Raw genomic sequence first — 21,257 nt, 5'->3', positions numbered from 1 at the left:
ACTGAATATGGAACACTGAACATGGAACACTGAACACTGCACAGTAAAGATGGAACACTGAACACTGCGCAGTGAACATGGAACACTGAACACTGCACACTGAACATGGAACACTGAACACTGTGCACTAAACATGGAACACTGAACATGGAACACTGAACACTGCACACTGAACAGAGAACACTGAACACTGCACTATGAACAGGGAACACTGAACACTGCACACTGAACAGAGAACACTGAACACTGCACACTGAACAGAGAACACTGAATACTGCACTATGAACAGGGAACACTGACCACTGCACACTGAACAGAGAACACTGAACACTGCGCACTGAACATGGAAAACTGAACACTGTGCAGTGAACATGGAACACTGAACACTGTGCACTGAACATGGAACATTGAACACTGCACACTGAACACGGAACACTGAACACTGCACACTGAACACGGAACACTGAACCCTGTGCACTGAACATGGATCACTGAACACTGCACACTGAACACAGAACACTGAACACTGCACACTGAACATGGAACACTGAACACTGCGCACTGAACATGGAACACTGAACAGTGTGCACTGAACATGTAACACTGAACACTGCACACTGAACAGGGAACACTGAACACTGTGCAGTGAACATGGAACACTGAACACTGTGCACTGAACATGAAACACTGAACACTGCGCACTGAACATGGAAAACTGAACACTGTGCAGTGAACATGGAACACTGAACACTGTGCACTGAACATGGAACATTGAACACTGCACACTGAACACGGAACACTGAACACTGCACACTGAACACGGAACACTGAACCCTGTGCACTGAACATGGATCACTGAACACTGCACACTGAACACAGAACACTGAACACTGCACACTGAACATGGAACACTGAACACTGCGCACTGAACATGGAACACTGAACCCTGTGCACTGAACATGGATCACTGAACACTGCACACTGAACACATAACACTGAACACTGCACACTGAACATGGAACACTGAACACTGCACACTGAACATGGAACACTGAACACTGCACACTGAACATGGAACACTGAACACTGCGCACTGAACATAGAACACTGAACACTGCTCTGAATATGGAACACTGAACACTGTGCACTGAACATGACTCGCTGAACCCTGTGCACTGAACTTGGAACACGGAACACTGTGCACCGAACATGGGACACTGAGCATGGAACACTGAACATGGAACACTGAACACTGCACAGTAAAGATGGAACACGGAACACTGCACACTGAACATGGAACACTGAACACTGCACACTGAACAGGGAACACTGAACACTACACACTGAACATGGAACACTGAACACTGCACACTGAACATGGAACACTGAACCCTGCACATTGAACGTGGAACACTGAACACTGTGCACTGAACATGGAACACTGAACACTGCACACTGAACATGGAACACTGAACACTGCGCACTGAACATAGAACACTGAACACTGCACTGAACATGGAACACTGAACACTGTGCACTGAACATGGAACACTGAACACTGTGCACTGAACTTGGAACACTGAACACTGCACACTGAACATGGATCTCTGAACCCTGTGCACTGAACATGGAACGCTGAACACTGCGCACTGAACTTGGAACATTGAACACTGTGCACTGAACATGGGACACTGAACATGGAACACTGAACATGGAACACTGAACACTGCACAGTAAAGATGGAACACTGAACACTGCACACTGAACACTGCGCACTGAACATGGAACACTGAACGCTGTGCACTGAACATGGAACACTGAACACTTCACACTGAACATGGAACACTGAACACTGCAGACTGAACATGGAACACGGAACACTGCACACTGAACATGGAACACTGAACACTGCGCACTGAACATGGAACACTGAACCCTGTGCACTGAACGTGGAACACTGAACACTGTGCACTGAACATGGATCACTGAACCCTGTGCACTGAACATGGAACACTGAACACTGCGCACTGAACTTGGAAGACTGAACACTGTGCACTGAACATGGGACACTGAACATGGAACACTGAACATGGAACACTGAACACTGCACAGTAAAGATGGAACACTGAACACTGCACACTGAACACTGCGCACTGAACATGGAACACTGAACGCTGTGCACTGAACATGGAACACTGAACACTTCACACTGAACATGGAACACTGAACACTGCAGACTGAACATGGAACACGGAACACTGCACACTGAACATGGAACACTGAACACTGCGCACTGAACATGGAACACTGAACCCTGTGCACTGAACGTGGAACACTGAACACTGTGCACTGAACATGGAACACTGAACACTGTACACTGAACATGGAACACTGAACACTGCACACTGAACATGGAACACTGAACACTGCGCACTGAACATAGAACACTGAACACTGCGCACTGAACATGGAACACTGAACACTGTGCACTGAACATGGATCACTGAAACCTGTGCACTGAACATGGAACACTGAACACTGTGCACTGAATATGGAACACTGAACATGGAACACTGAACACTGCACAGTAAAGATGGAACACTGAACACTGTGCACTGAACATGGAACACTGAACACTGTGCACTGAACATGGAACACTGAACACTGCACAGTAAAGATGGAACACTGAACACTGTGCACTGAACATGGAACACTGAACACTGTGCACTGAACATGGAACACTGAACACTGTGCACTGAACATGGAACACTTAACACTGCACACTGAACATGTAAGACTGAACATGGAGCACTGAACACTGCGCACTGAACATGGAACATTGAACACTGCACAGACCATGTAACACTGAACACTGCGCACTGAACTTGGAATACTGAACACTGCGCACTGAACATGGAACACTGAACACTGTGCACTGAACAAGGGACACTGAACACTGTGCACTGAACATGGGACACTGAACATGGAACACTGAACATGGAACACTGAACACTGTGCAGTGAACATGTAACACTGAACACTGCGCACTGAACTTGGAACACTGAACACTGCGCACTGAACTTGGAACACTGAACACTGTGCACTGAACATGGGACACTGAATATGGAACACTGAACATGGAACACTGAACACTGCACAGTAAAGATGGAACACTGAACACTGCGCAGTGAACATGGAACACTGAACACTGCACACTGAACATGGAACACTGAACACTGTGCACTAAACATGGAACACTGAACATGGAACACTGAACACTGCACACTGAACAGAGAACACTGAACACTGCACTATGAACAGGGAACACTGAACACTGCACACTGAACAGAGAACACTGAACACTGCACACTGAACAGAGAACACTGAATACTGCACTATGAACAGGGAACACTGACCACTGCACACTGAACAGAGAACACTGAACACTGCACACTGAACATGGAACACTGAACACTGTGCACTAAACTTGGAACACTGAACACTGCACACTGAACAGAGAACACTGAACACTGCACTGAACGTAGAACACTGAACACTGCGCACTGAACATGGAACACTGAACACTGCGCACTGAACATGGAACACTGAACATAGAACAGTGAACACTGCACACTGAACAGGGAACACTGAACACTGAACATGGAACACTGAACACTGCACACTGAACATGGAACACTGAACACTGTGCACTAAACATGGAACACTGTACACTGCACACTGAACAGAGAACACTGAATACTGCACTATGAACAGGGAACACTGAACACTGCACACTGAACAGAGAACACTGAACACTGCACACTGAACATGGAACACTGAACACTGTGCACTAAACATGGAACACTGAACACTGCACACTGAACAGAGAACACTGAACACTGCACTGAACGTAGAACACTGAACACTGCGCACTGAACATGGAACACTGAACATAGAACAGTGAACACTGCACACTGAACAGAGAACACTGAATACTGCACTATGAACAGGGAACACTGAACACTGCACACTGAACAGAGAACACTGAACACTGCACTGAACGTAGAACACTGAACACTGCGCACTGAACATGGAACACTGAACATAGAACAGTGAACACTGCACACTGAACATAGAACACTGAACACTGCACTGAACATGGAACACTGAACACTGTGCACTGAACATGGATCACTGAACCCTGTGCACTGAACATGGAACACTGAACACTGCGCACTGAACTTGGAAGACTGAACACTGTGCACTGAACATGGGACACCGAACATGGAACACTGAACACTGCACAGTAAAGATGGAACACTGAACACTTCACACTGAACATGGAACACTGAACACTTCACACTGAACATGGAACACTGAACACTGCACAGTAAAGATGGAACACTGAACACTGCACACTGAACACTTCACACTAAACATGGAACACTGAACACTGCGCACTGAACATGGAACAGTGAACACTGCGCACTGAACATGGAACACTGAACACTGTGCACTGAACATGGAACACTGAACACTGCGCACTGAACACTGCACACTGAACATGGAACACTGAACACTGCGCACTGAACATAGAACACTGAACACTGCTCTGAATATGGAACACTGAACACTGTGCACTGAACATGACTCGCTGAACCCTGTGCACTGAACTTGGAACACGGAACACTGTGCACCGAACATGGGACACTGAACATGGAACACTGAACATGGAACACTGAACACTGCACAGTAAAGATGGAACACGGAACACTGCACACTGAACATGGAACACTGAACACTGCACACTGAACAGGGAACACTGAACACTACACACTGAACATGGAACACTGAACACTGCACACTGAACATGGAACACTGAACCCTGCACATTGAACGTGGAACACTGAACACTGTGCACTGAACATGGAACACTGAACACTGCACACTGAACATGGAACACTGAACACTGCACACTGAACATGGAACACTGAACCCTGCACATTGAACGTGGAACACTGAACACTGCGCACTGAACATAGAACACTGAACACTGCACTGAACATGGAACACTGAACACTGTGCACTGAACATGGATCTCTGAACCCTGTGCACTGAACATGGAACACTGAACACTGCGCACTGAACTTGGAACACTGAACACTGTGCACTGAACATGGGACACTGAACATGGAACACTGAACATGGAACACTGAACACTGCACAGTAAAGATGGAACACTGAACACTGCACACTGAACACTGCGCACTGAACATGGAACACTGAACGCTGTGCACTGAACATGGAACACTGAACACTTCACACTGAACATGGAACACTGAACACTGCAGACTGAACATGGAACACGGAACACTGCACACTGAACATGGAACACTGAACATTGCGCACTGAACATGGAACACTGAACCCTGTGCACTGAACATGGAACACTGAACACTGTGCACTGAACATGGAACACTGAACACTGTACACTGAACATGGAACACTGAACACTGCACACTGAACATGGAACACTGAACACTGCGCACTGAACATAGAACACTGAACACTGCGCACTGAACATGGAACACTGAACACTGTGCACTGAACATGGATCACTGAAACCTGTGCACTGAACATGGAACACTGAACACTGTGCTCTGAACATGGAACACTGAACATGGAACACTGAACACTGCACAGTAAAGATGGAACACTGAACACTGTGCACTGAACATGGAACACTGAACACTGTGCACTGAACATGGAACACTGAACACTGCACAGTAAAGATGGAACACTGAACACTGTGCACTGAACATGGAACACTGAACACTGTGCACTGAACATGGAACACTGAACACTGCGCAGTGAACATGGAACACTGAACACTGCACACTGAACATGTAACATTGAACATGGAGCACTGAACACTGCGCACTGAACATGGAACATTGAACACTGCACAGAACATGTAACACTGAACACTGCGCACTGAACATGGAACACTGAACACTGTGCAGTGAACATGGAACACTGAACACTGTGCACTGAACATGGAACACTGAACACTGCGCAGTGAACATGGAACACTGAACACTGCACACTGAACATGTAAGACTGAACATGGAGCACTGAACACTGCGCACTGAACATGGAACATTGAACACTGCACAGACCATGTAACACTGAACACTGCGCACTGAACTTGGAATACTGAACACTGCGCACTGAACATGGAACACTGAACACTGTGCACTGAACATGGGACACTGAACACTGTGCACTGAACATGGGACACTGAACATGGAACACTGAACATGGAACACTGAACACTGTGCAGTGAACATGTAACACTGAACACTGCGCACTGAACTTGGAACACTGAACACTGCGCACTGAACTTGGAACACTGAACACTGTGCACTGAACATGGGACACTGAACATGGAACACTGAACATGGAACACTGAACACTGCACAGTAAAGATGGAACACTGAACACTGCGCAGTGAACATGGAACACTGAACACTGCACACTGAACATGGAACACTGAACACTGTGCACTAAACATGGAACACTGAACATGGAACACTGAACACTGCACACTGACCAGAGAACACTGAACACTGCACTATGAACAGGGAACACTGAACACTGCACACTGAACAGAGAACACTGAACACTGCACACTGAACAGAGAACACTGAATACTGCACTATGAACAGGGAACACTGACCACTGCACACTGAACAGAGAACACTGAACACTGCACACTGAACAGAGAACACTGAACACTGCACACTGAACATGGAACACTGAACACTGTGCACTAAAGTTGGAACACTGAACACTGCACACTGAACAGAGAACACTGAACACTGCACTGAACGTAGAACACTGAACACTGCGCACTGAACATGGAACACTGAACACTGCGCACTGAACATGGAACACTGAACATAGAACAGTGAACACTGCGCACTGAACAGGGAACACTGAACACTGCACACTGAACATGGAACACTGAACACTGCACACTGAACATGGAACACTGAACACTGTGCACTAAACATGGAACACTGTACACTGCACACTGAACAGAGAACACTGAATACTGCGCTATGAACAGGGAACACTGAACACTGCACACTGAACAGAGAACACTGAACACTGCACACTGAACAGAGAACACTGAACACTGCACTGAACGTAGAACACTGAACACTGCGCACTGAACATGGAACACTGAACATAGAACAGTGAACACTGCACACTGAACAGAGAACACTGAACACTGTGCACTAAACATGGAACACTGTACACTGCACACTGAACAGAGAACACTGAATACTGCGCTATGAACAGGGAACACTGAACACTGCACACTGAACAGAGAACACTGAACACTGCACACTGAACAGAGAACACTGAACACTGCACTGAACGTAGAACACTGAACACTGTGCACTGAACATGGAACACTGAACACTGCGCACTGAACATGGAACACTGAACACTGTACACTAAACATGGAACACTGAACACTGTGCACTGAACTTGGAACAGTGAACACTGTGCACTGAACATGGAACACTGAACACTTCACACTGAACATGGAACACTGAACACTGTGCACTGAACATGGAACACTGAACACTGCGCACTGAACATGGAACACTGAACACTGCAGACTGAACATGGAACACGGAACACTGCACACTGAACATGGAACACTGAACACTGCGCACTGAACATGGAACACTGAACACTGTACACTGAACATGGAACACTGAACACTGCACACTGAACAGGGAACACTGAACACCGCACACTGTACAGAGAACACTGAACACTGCACACTGAACAGAGAACACTGAACACTGCACACTGAACATGGAACACTGAACCCTGTAAATTGAACATGGAACACTGAACATGGAACACTGAACACTGTGCACTGAACATGGAACACTGTACACTGAACATGGAACACTGAACACTGCACACTGAACAGGGAACACTGAACACCGCACACTGTACAGAGAACACTGAACACTGCACACTGAACAGAGAACACTGAACACTGCACACTGAACATGGAACACTGAACACTGTGCACTAAACATGGAGCACTGAACACTGCACACTGAACATGGAACACTGAACACTGCACACTGAACATGGAACACTGAACCCTGCACATTGAACGTGGAACACTGAACACTGTGCACTAAACATGGAACACTGAACACTGTGCACTGAACATGGAACACTGAACACTGCGCACTGAACATAGAACACTGAACACTGCACTGAACATGGAACACTGAACCCTGTGCACTGAACATGGAACACTGAACACTGCGCACTGAACTTGGAACACTGAACACTGTGCACTGAACATGGAACACTGAACATGGAACACTGAACATGGAACACTGAACACTGCGCACTGAACATGGAACACTGAACCCTGTGCATTGAACATGGAACACTGAACCCTGTGCACTGAACATGGAACACTGAACACTGTGCACTGAACATGGAACACTGAACATGGAACACTGAACACTGCACAGTAAAGATGGAACACTGAACACTGTGCAGTGAACATGGAACACTGAACACTGTGCACTGAACATGGAACACTGAACACTGCGCAGTGAACATGGAACACTGAACACTGCACACTGAACATGTAACACTGAACATGGAGCACTGAACACAGCGCACTGAACATGGAACATTGAACACTGCACAGACCATGTAACACTGAACACTGCGCACTGAACTTGGAACACTGAACACTGCGCACTGAACATGACACTGAACACTGCGCACTGAACAGGGAACACTGAACACTGCACACTGAACATGGAACACTGAACACTGCACAGTAAAGATGGAACACTGAACACTGCGCAGTGAACATGGAACACTGAACACTGCGCACTGAACATGGAACACTGAACGCTGCGCACTGAACATGGAACACTGAACACTGCGCACTGAACATGGAACACTGAACACTGCACACTGAACATGGAACACTGAACACTGCGCAGTGAACATGGAACACTGAACACTGTGCAGTGAACATGGAACACTGAACACTGTGCAGTGAACATGGAACACTGAACCCTGTGCACTGAACACGGAACACTGAACACTTCACACTGAACATGGAACACTGAACACTGTGCACTGCACATGGAACACTGAACACTGTGCACTGAACATGGAACACTGAACACTGCGCACTGAACATGGAAAACTGAACACTGCGCAGTGAACATGGAACACTGAACACTGCAGTGAACATGGAACACTGAACACTGTGCAGTGAACATGGAACACTGAACCCTGTGCACTGAACATGGAACATTGAACACTGCACACTGAACAGGGAACACTGAACACCGCACACTGAACACTGCACACTGAACATGGAACACTGAACACTGCACACTGAACATGGAACACTGAACCCTGTGCACTGAACATGGAACACTGAACACTGCGCACTGAACTTGGAAGATTGAACACTGTGCACTGAACATGGGACACTGAACATGGGACACTGAACATGGAACACTGAACACTGCACAGTAAAGATGGAACACTGAACACTGCACACTGAACACTTCACACTGAACATGGAACACTGAACACTGCACACTGAACATGGAACACTGAACACTGTGCACTGAACTTGGAACAGTGAACACTGCGCACTGAACATGGAACACTGAACGCTGTGCACTGAACATGGAACACTGAACACTTCACACTGAACATGGAACACTGAACACTGTGCACTGAACATGGAACAGTGAACATTGCGCACTGAACATGGAACACTGAACACTGCAGACTGAACATGGAACACGGAACACTGCACACTGAACATGGAACACTGAACACTGCGCACTGAACATGGAACACTGAACACTGTACACTGAACATGGAACACTGAACACTGCACACTGAACAGGGAACACTGAACACCGCACACTGTACAGAGAACACTGAACACTGCACACTGAACAGAGAACACTGAACACTGCACACTGAACATGGAACACTGAACCCTGTAAATTGAACATGGAACACTGAACCCTGTGCACTGAACATGGAACACTGTACAGTGAACATGGAACACTGAACACTGCACACTGAACAGGGAACACTGAACACCGCACACTGAACATGGAACACTGAACACTGTGCACTAAACATGGAACACTGTACACTGAACATGGAACACTGAACACTGCACACTGAACAGGGAACACTGAACACCGCACACTGTACAGAGAACACTGAACACTGCACACTGAACATGGAACACTGAACACTGTGCACTAAACATGGAGCACTGAACACTGCACACTGAATATGGAACACTGAACACTGCACACTGAACATGGAACACTGAACCCTGCACATTGAACGTGGAACACTGAACACTGTGCACTAAACATGGAACACTGAACACTGTGCACTGAACATGGAACACTGAACACTGCGCACTGAACTTGGAACACTGAACACCGCACACTGTACAGAGAACACTGAACACTGCACACTGAACAGAGAACACTGAACACTGCACACTGAACATGGAACACTGAACACTGTGCACTAAACATGGAGCACTGAACACTGCACACTGAACATGGAACACTGAACACCGCACACTGTACAGAGAACACTGAACACTGCACACTGAACAGAGAACACTGAACACTGCACACTGAACATGGAACACTGAACACTGTGCACTAAACATGGAGCACTGAACAGGGAACACTGAACAGGGAACACTGAACACTGCACACTGTACAGGGAACACTGAATACTGCGCACTGAACATGGAACACTGAACCCTGTGCATCGAACATGGAACACTGAACACTGTGCACTGAACATGGAACACTGAACATGGAACACTGAACACTGCACAGTAAAGATGGAACACTGAACACTGAGCAGTGAACATGGAACACTGAACACTGTGCACTGAACATGGAACACTGAACACTGCGCAGTGAACATGGAACACTGAACACTGCACACTGAACATCTAACACTGAACATGGAGCAATGAACACTGCACAGAACATGTAACACTGAACACTGCGCACTGAACTTGGAACACTGAACACTGCGCACTGAACATGGAACACTGAACATGGAACACTGAACACTGCACAGTAAAGATGGAACACTGAACACTGCGCAGTGAACTTGGAACACTGAACACTGCGCACTGAACATGGAACACTGAACGCTGCGCACTGAACATGGAACACTGAACACTGCGCACTGAACATGGAACACTGAACACTGCACACTGAACATGGAACACTGAACACTGCGCAGTGAACATGGAACACTGAACACTGTGCAGTGAACATGGAACACTGAACACTGTGCACTGAACATGGAACACTGAACCCTGTGCACTGAACATGGAACACTGAACACTTCACACTGAACATGGAACACTGAACACTGTGCACTGCACATGGAACACTGAACACTGGGCACTGAACATGGAACACTGAACACTGCGCACTGAACATGGAAAACTGAACACTGTGCAGTGAACATGGAACACTGAACACTGTGCAGTGAACATGGAACACTGAACCCTGTGCACTGAACATGGAACATTGAACACTGCACACTGATCACGGAACACTGAACACTGCAGACTGAACATGGAACACTGAACACTTCACACTGAACATGGAACACTGAACACTGTGCACTGAACATGGAACAGTGAACACTGCGCACTGAACATGGAACACTGAACACTGCAGACTGAACATGGAACACGGAACACTGCACACTGAACATGGAACACTGAACACTGCGCACTGAACATGGAACACTGAACACTGTACACTGAACATGGAACACTGAACACTGCACACTGAACAGGGAACACTGAGCACCGCACACTGTACAGAGAACACTGAACACTGCACACTGAACAGAGAACACTGAACACTGCACACTGAACATGGAACACTGAACCCTGTAAATTGAACATGGAACACTGAACCCTGTGCACTGAACATGGAACACTGTACAGTGAACATGGAACACTGAACACTGCACACTGAACAGGGAACACTGAACACCGCACACTGAACATGGAACACTGAACACTGTGCACTAAACATGGAACACTGTACACTGAACATGGAACACTGAACACTGCACACTGAACAGGGAACACTGAACACCGCACACTGTACAGAGAACACTGAACACTGCACACTGAACATGGAACACTGAACACTGTGCACTAAACATGGAGCACTGAACACTGCACACTGAATATGGAACACTGAACACTGCACACTGAACATGGAACACTGAACCCTGCACATTGAACGTGGAACACTGAACACTGTGCACTAAACATGGAACACTGAACACTGTGCACTGAACATGGAACACTGAACACTGCGCACTGAACTTGGAACACTGAACACCGCACACTGTACAGAGAACACTGAACACTGCACACTGAACAGAGAACACTGAACACTGCACACTGAACATGGAACACTGAACACTGTGCACTAAACATGGAGCACTGAACACTGCACACTGAACATGGAACACTGAACACCGCACACTGTACAGAGAACACTGAACACTGCACACTGAACAGAGAACACTGAACACTGCACACTGAACATGGAACACTGAACACTGTGCACTAAACATGGAGCACTGAACACTGCACACTGAACAGGGAACACTGAACACTGCACACTGATCATGGAACACTGAACACTGCGCACTGAACATGGAACACTGAACCCTGTGCATCGAACATGGAACACTGAACACTGTGCACTGAACATGGAACACTGAACATGGAACACTGAACACTGCACAGTAAAGATGGAACACTGAACACTGAGCAGTGAACATGGAACACTGAACACTGTGCACTGAACATGGAACACTGAACACTGCGCAGTGAACATGGAACACTGAACACTGCACACTGAACATCTAACACTGAACATGGAGCAATGAACACTGCACAGAACATGTAACACTGAACACTGCGCACTGAACTTGGAACACTGAACACTGCGCACTGAACATGGAACACTGAACATGGAACACTGAACACTGCACAGTAAAGATGGAACACTGAACACTGCGCAGTGAACTTGGAACACTGAACACTGCGCACTGAACATGGAACACTGAACGCTGCGCACTGAACATGGAACACTGAACACTGCGCACTGAACATGGAACACTGAACACTGCACACTGAACATGGAACACTGAACACTGCGCAGTGAACATGGAACACTGAACACTGTGCAGTGAACATGGAACACTGAACACTGTGCACTGAACATGGAACACTGAACCCTGTGCACTGAACATGGAACACTGAACACTTCACACTGAACATGGAACACTGAACACTGTGCACTGCACATGGAACACTGAACACTGGGCACTGAACTTGGAACACTGAACACTGCGCACTGAACATGGAAAACTGAACACTGTGCAGTGAACATGGAACACTGAACACTGTGCAGTGAACATGGAACACTGAACCCTGTGCACTGAACATGGAACATTGAACACTGCACACTGATCACGGAACACTGAACACTGCAGACTGAACATGGAACACTGAACACTGTGCACTGAACATGGATCACTGAACACTGCACACTGAACACAGAACACTGAACACTGCACACTGAACATGGAACACTGAACACTGCGCACTGAACATAGAACACTGAACACTGCACTGAACATGGAACACTGAACACTGTGCACTGAACATGGAACACTGAACACTGCACACTGAACATGGAACACTGAACACTGCACACTGAACATGGAACACTGAACACTGCACACTGAACATGGAACACTGAACACTGCACACTGAACATGGAACACTGAACACTGCGCACTGAACATAGAACATTGAACACTGCACTGAACATGGAACACTGAACACTGTGCACTGAACTTGGAACACTGAACACTGTGCACCGAACATGGGACACTGAACATGGAACACTGAACATGGAACAGGGAACACTGCACAGTAAAGATGGAACACTGAACACTGCACACTGAACATGGAACACTGAACACTGCGCACTGAACATGGAATACTGAACACTGTGCACTGAACATGAATCGCTGAACCCTGTGCACTGAACTTGGAACACTGAACACTGTGCACCGAACATGGGACACTGAACATGGAACACTGAACATGGAACACTGAACACTGCACTGAACATGGAACACTGAACACTGTGCACTGAACATGGATCACTGAAACCTGTGCACTGAACATGGAACACTGAACACTGTGCACTGAACATGGAACACTGAACACTGTGCACTGAACAGGGAACACTGAACAGGGAACACTGAACACTGCACACTGTACAGGGAACACTGAACACTGCGCACTGAACATGGAACACTGAACCCTGTGCATCGAACATGGAACACTGAACACTGTGCACTGAACATGGAACACTGAACATGGAACACTGAACACTGCACAGTAAAGATGGAACACTGAACACTGAGCAGTGAACATGGAACACTGAACACTGTGCACTGAACATGGAACACTGAACACTGCAGACTGAACATGGAACACTGAACACTTCACACTGAACATGGAACACTGAACACTGTGCACTGAACATGGAACAGTGAACACTGCGCACTGAACATGGAACACTGAACACTGCAGACTGAACATGGAACACGGAACACTGCACACTGAACATGGAACACTGAACACTGCGCACTGAACATGGAACACTGAACACTGTACACTGAACATGGAACACTGAACACTGCACACTGAACAGGGAACACTGAGCACCGCACACTGTACAGAGAACACTGAACACTGCACACTGAACAGAGAACACTGAACACTGCACACTGAACATGGAACACTGAACCCTGTAAATTGAACATGGAACACTGAACCCTGTGCACTGAACATGGAACACTGTACAGTGAACATGGAACACTGAACACTGCACACTGAACAGGGAACACTGAACACCGCACACTGAACATGGAACACTGAACACTGTGCACTAAACATGGAACACTGTACACTGAACATGGAACACTGAACACTGCACACTGAACAGGGAACACTGAACACCGCACACTGTACAGAGAACACTGAACACTGCACACTGAACATGGAACACTGAACACTGTGCACTAAACATGGAGCACTGAACACTGCACACTGAATATGGAACACTGAACACTGCACACTGAACATGGAACACTGAACCCTGCACATTGAACGTGGAACACTGAACACTGTGCACTAAACATGGAACACTGAACACTGTGCACTGAACATGGAACACTGAACACTGCGCACTGAACTTGGAACACTGAACACCGCACACTGTACAGAGAACACTGAACACTGCACACTGAACAGAGAACACTGAACACTGCACACTGAACATGGAACACTGAACACTGTGCACTAAACATGGAGCACTGAACACTGCACACTGAACATGGAACACTGAACACCGCACACTGTACAGAGAACACTGAACACTGCACACTGAACAGAGAACACTGAACACTGCACACTGAACATGGAACACTGAACACTGTGCACTAAACATGGAGCACTGAACACTGCACACTGAACAGGGAACACTGAACACTGCACACTGATCATGGAACACTGAACACTGCGCACTGAACATGGAACACTGAACCCTGTGCATCGAACATGGAACACTGAACACTGTGCACTGAACATGGAACACTGAACATGGAACACTGAACACTGCACAGTAAAGATGGAACACTGAACACTGAGCAGTGAACATGGAACACTGAACACTGTGCACTGAACATGGAACACTGAACACTGCGCAGTGAACATGGAACACTGAACACTGCACACTGAACATCTAACACTGAACATGGAGCAATGAACACTGCACAGAACATGTAACACTGAACACTGCGCACTGAACTTGGAACACTGAACACTGCGCACTGAACATGGAACACTGAACATGGAACACTGAACACTGCACAGTAAAGATGGAACACTGAACACTGCGCAGTGAACTTGGAACACTGAACACTGCGCACTGAACATGGAACACTGAACGCTGCGCACTGAACATGGAACACTGAACACTGCGCACTGAACATGGAACACTGAACACTGCACACTGAACATGGAACACTGAACACTGCGCAGTGAACATGGAACACTGAACACTGTGCAGTGAACATGGAACACTGAACACTGTGCACTGAACATGGAACACTGAACCCTGTGCACTGAACATGGAACACTGAACACTTCACACTGAACATGGAACACTGAACACTGTGCACTGCACATGGAACACTGAACACTGGGCACTGAACTTGGAACACTGAACACTGCGCACTGAACATGGAAAACTGAACACTGTGCAGTGAACATGGAACACTGAACACTGTGCAGTGAACATGGAACACTGAACACTGCGCACTGAACATGGAACATTGAACACTGCACACTGATCACGGAACACTGAACACTGCAGACTGAACATGGAACACTGAACACTGTGCACTGAACATGGATCACTGAACACTGCACACTGAACACAGAACACTGAAAACTGCACACTGAACATGGAACACTGAACACTGCGCACTGAACATAGAACACTGAACACTGCACTGAACATGGAACACTGAACACTGTGCACTGAACATGGAACACTGAACACTGCACACTGAACATGGAACACTGAACACTGCACACTGAACATGGAACACTGAACACTGCACACTGAACATGGAACACTGAACACTGCACACTGAACATGGAACACTGAACACTGCGCACTGAACATAGAACATTGAACACTGCACTGAACATGGAACACTGAACACTGTGCACTGAACATGGATCACTGAACCCTGTGCACTGAACTTGGAACACTGAACACTGTGCACCGAACATGGGACACTGAACATGGAACACTGAACATGGAACAGGGAACACTGCACAGTAAAGATGGAACACTGAACACTGCACACTGAACATGGAACACTGAACACTGCGCACTGAACATGGAATACTGAACACTGTGCACTGAACATGAATCGCTGAACCCTGTGCACTGAACTTGGAACACTGAACACTGTGCACCGAACATGGGACACTGAACATGGAACACTGAACATGGAACACTGAACACTGCACTGAACATGGAACACTGAACACTGTGCACTGAACATGGATCACTGAAACCTGTGCACTGAACATGGAACACTGAACACTGTGCACTGAACATGGAACACTGAACACTGTGCACTGAACAGGGAACACTGAACAGGGAACACTGAACACTGCACACTGTACAGGGAACACTGAACACTGCGCACTGAACATGGAACACTGAACCCTGTGCATCGAACATGGAACACTGAACACTGTGCACTGAACATGGAACACTGAACATGGAACACTGAACACTGCACAGTAAAGATGGAACACTGAACACTGAGCAGTGAACATGGAACACTGAACACTGTGCACTGAACATGGAACACTGAACACTGCGCAGTGAACATGGAACACTGAACACTGCACACTGAACATCTAACACTGAACATGGAGCAATGAACACTGCACAGAACATGTAACACTGAACACTGCGCACTGAACTTGGAACACTGAACACTGCGCACTGAACATGGAACACTGAACATGGAACACTGAACACTGCACAGTAAAGATGGAACACTGAACACTGCGCAGTGAACTTGGAACACTGAACACTGCGCACTGAACATGGAACACTGAACGCTGCGCACTGAACATGGAACACTGAACACTGCGCACTGAACATGGAACACTGAACACTGCACACTGAACATGGAACACTGAACACTGCGCAGTGAACATGGAACACTGAACACTGTGCAGTGAACATGGAACACTGAACACTGTGCACTGAACATGGAACACTGAACCCTGTGCACTGAACATGGAACACTGAACACTTCACACTGAACATGGAACACTGAACACTGTGCACTGCACATGGAACACTGAACACTGGGCACTGAACATGGAACACTGAACACTGCGCACTGAACATGGAAAACTGAACACTGTGCAGTGAACATGGAACACTGAACACTGTGCAGTGAACATGGAACACTGAACCCTGTGCACTGAACATGGAACATTGAACACTGCACACTGATCACGGAACACTGAACACTGCAGACTGAACATGGAACACTGAACACTTCACACTGAACATGGAACACTGAACACTGTGCACTGAACATGGAACAGTGAACACTGCGCACTGAACATGGAACACTGAACACTGCAGACTGAACATGGAACACGGAACACTGCACACTGAACATGGAACACTGAACACTGCGCACTGAACATGGAACACTGAACACTGTACACTGAACATGGAACACTGAACACTGCACACTGAACAGGGAACACTGAGCACCGCACACTGTACAGAGAACACTGAACACTGCACACTGAACAGAGAACACTGAACACTGCACACTGAACATGGAACACTGAACCCTGTAAATTGAACATGGAACACTGAACCCTGTGCACTGAACATGGAACACTGTACAGTGAACATGGAACACTGAACACTGCACACTGAACAGGGAACACTGAACACCGCACACTGAACATGGAACACTGAACACTGTGCACTAAACATGGAACACTGTACACTGAACATGGAACACTGAACACTGCACACTGAACAGGGAACACTGAACACCGCACACTGTACAGAGAACACTGAACACTGCACACTGAACATGGAACACTGAACACTGTGCACTAAACATGGAGCACTGAACACTGCACACTGAATATGGAACACTGAACACTGCACACTGAACATGGAACACTGAACCCTGCACATTGAACGTGGAACACTGAACACTGTGCACTAAACATGGAACACTGAACACTGTGCACTGAACATGGAACACTGAACACTGCGCACTGAACTTGGAACACTGAACACCGCACACTGTACAGAGAACACTGAACACTGCACACTGAACAGAGAACACTGAACACTGCACACTGAACATGGAACACTGAACACTGTGCACTAAACATGGAGCACTGAACACTGCACACTGAACATGGAACACTGAACACCGCACACTGTACAGAGAACACTGAACACTGCACACTGAACAGAGAACACTGAACACTGCACACTGAACATGGAACACTGAACACTGTGCACTAAACATGGAGCACTGAACACTGCACACTGAACAGGGAACACTGAACACTGCACACTGATCATGGAACACTGAACACTGCGCACTGAACATGGAACACTGAACCCTGTGCATCGAACATGGAACACTGAACACTGTGCACTGAACATGGAACACTGAACATGGAACACTGAACACTGCACAGTAAAGATGGAACACTGAACACTGAGCAGTGAACATGGAACACTGAACACTGTGCACTGAACATGGAACACTGAACACTGCGCAGTGAACATGGAACACTGAACACTGCACACTGAACATCTAACACTGAACATGGAGCAATGAACACTGCACAGAACATGTAACACTGAACACTGCGCACTGAACTTGGAACACTGAACACTGCGCAGTGAACATGGAACACTGAACATGGAACACTGAACACTGCACAGTAAAGATGGAACACTGAACACTGCGCAGTGAACTTGGAACACTGAACACTGCGCACTGAACATGGAACACTGAACGCTGCGCACTGAACATGGAACACTGAACACTGCGCACTGAACATGGAACACTGAACACTGCACACTGAACATGGAACACTGAACACTGCGCAGTGAACATGGAACACTGAACACTGTGCAGTGAACATGGAACACTGAACACTGTGCACTGAACATGGAACACTGAACCCTGTGCACTGAACATGGAACACTGAACACTTCACACTGAACATGGAACACTGAACACTGTGCACTGCACATGGAACACTGAACACTGGGCACTGAACTTGGAACACTGAACACTGCGCACTGAACATGGAAAACTGAACACTGTGCAGTGAACATGGAACACTGAACACTGTGCAGTGAACATGGAACACTGAACCCTGTGCACTGAACATGGAACATTGAACACTGCACACTGATCACGGAACACTGAACACTGCAGACTGAACATGGAACACTGAACACTGTGCACTGAACATGGATCACTGAACACTGCACACTGAACACAGAACACTGAACACTGCACACTGAACATGGAACACTGAACACTGCGCACTGAACATAGAACACTGAACACTGCACTGAACATGGAACACTGAACACTGTGCACTGAACATGGAACACTGAACACTGCACACTGAACATGGAACACTGAACACTGCACACTGAACATGGAACACTGAACACTGCACACTGAACATGGAACACTGAACACTGCACACTGAACATGGAACACTGAACACTGCGCACTGAACATAGAACATTGAACACTGCACTGAACATGGAACACTGAACACTGTGCACTGAACATGGATCACTGAACCCTGTGCACTGAACTTGGAACACTGAACACTGTGCACCGAACATGGGACACTGAACATGGAACACTGAACATGGAACAGGGAACACTGCACAGTAAAGATGGAACACTGAACACTGCACACTGAACATGGAACACTGAACACTGCGCACTGAACATGGAATACTGAACACTGTGCACTGAACATGAATCGCTGAACCCTGTGCACTGAACTTGGAACACTGAACACTGTGCACCGAACATGGGACACTGAACATGGAACACTGAACATGGAACACTGAACACTGCACAGTAAAGATGGAACACTGAACACAGCACACTGAACACTGCACACTGAACACTGTGCACTGAACACTGTGAGGTGAACATGGAACACTGAACCCTGCGCACTGAACATGGAACACTGAACACTGTGCACTGAACATGGAACACTGAACACTGTACACTGAACATGGAACACTGAACCCTGCGCACTGAACATGGAACACTGAACACTGTACACTGAACATGGAACACTGAACCCTGCGCAGTGAACATGGAACACTGAACACTGCACACTGAACATGGAACACTGAACACTG

Source organism: Chiloscyllium punctatum, chromosome 47, assembly GCF_047496795.1.
Source record: "Chiloscyllium punctatum isolate Juve2018m chromosome 47, sChiPun1.3, whole genome shotgun sequence".
Lineage (NCBI taxonomy): Eukaryota > Metazoa > Chordata > Chondrichthyes > Orectolobiformes > Hemiscylliidae > Chiloscyllium > Chiloscyllium punctatum.
Note: the sequence above shows the minus strand (reverse complement) of the source record.